The following is a 1,120-nucleotide window of genomic DNA, read 5'->3' as shown; positions in this document are numbered from 1 at the left end:
AGCATGGCCCGGCAGGCGTGGAGCGCGGGCGAGGGGGCGCCTGCCTAGCCGGGCGCCCGGGCGGACCCGCCTGCCTGCCTGCCTGCCTGCCTGCCTTCACTGCGCGCTGTCTCGCCGCCTGCAGGGCAGGGCAGCCCGCGGCATGCCGGCTCCGGCGGGGCTCTCCTTCAGCTATCTGCGCAGCCGGGGAAGGCAGGCAAGGCAAGGCAAGGCAGGCAGGCAGGCAGGCAGGGCGCCTCCGCTGCAGTGATGTTGCTGCTGCTGCTGCTGCTGCTGCTGCTGCGGCGCCGCGTCCGCCCAGCTCCCGTGCTCCCCGCGCGGCCACTAGCCGAGCGGCAGCCGGGGGCGGGGAGGGGGGAGATCCGAATCAATGCAGCTGCAGCCTCGGCCCTACGAGGGCTGTCGCCGCCCCTCTGGCCGGCCTCTGCTTCGGGCGGGGTGTGTGTGTGGAGGGGCCGGGACTCACCTGGATTCAGCCCCCTCCCCCCGCCTTGACAGTTTTTGGACCCTGCTTGGCCCTGAAACCTCGTGACGCAGGGAGGGCACTGCCCCTGAGCAGGTGCAAAGTGCGTCTTCTGCGCCACGCAGTAACTGCAGAGGAAAGCAGAGGGACCCGGAAAGGGTCTCTGCGTAAAAGTTAGGGCCGGCTGGGAGCTGCAGACCTCCCTTCCTCAAGGCCTCCTCGACGGGAGAAGCCTTTCGTGCGACCTGGTTTTTCCAAGTGAGGCCTTTGGACTCAGTCACCTCACCTTCTGCACTGGGGGAAATAACAATACTGGCCTACCTAACGGGGCTGTTGTTAGGATCACTAAAATCATGTTGGCAGTGAGCAGGCAGGGAAAGCATGGGGCCCTAGCTAAGTGGAGCTGGTTGGTGTACTGTCCCAATGCTTCACCATACCTGAAACTCTTTGGAAAAACAAGGTGGTGGTGGTAGTTCTTGGTGTTGCTTTTTTTTGTGACATGGCAGCTTCCATTTCAAAGAGCTACTTTTTAGAATGGGCCTGGGAAATGAAAAAGAACCAATAAAAGATCGCTTCCAAAGTGGCAGGACTCTAAATCCCCCACAACCCACCCCCCTCTGCCCACTCAAGATTTCCTTTGGACTATGTGGATGATTC

The sequence above is a fragment of the Gekko japonicus genome, unplaced genomic scaffold (genome assembly GCF_001447785.1).
Source record: "Gekko japonicus isolate JY-2015 unplaced genomic scaffold, Gekko_japonicus_V1.1 scaffold139, whole genome shotgun sequence".
Lineage (NCBI taxonomy): Eukaryota > Metazoa > Chordata > Lepidosauria > Squamata > Gekkonidae > Gekko > Gekko japonicus.
This window is presented reverse-complemented; position numbering follows the sequence as displayed.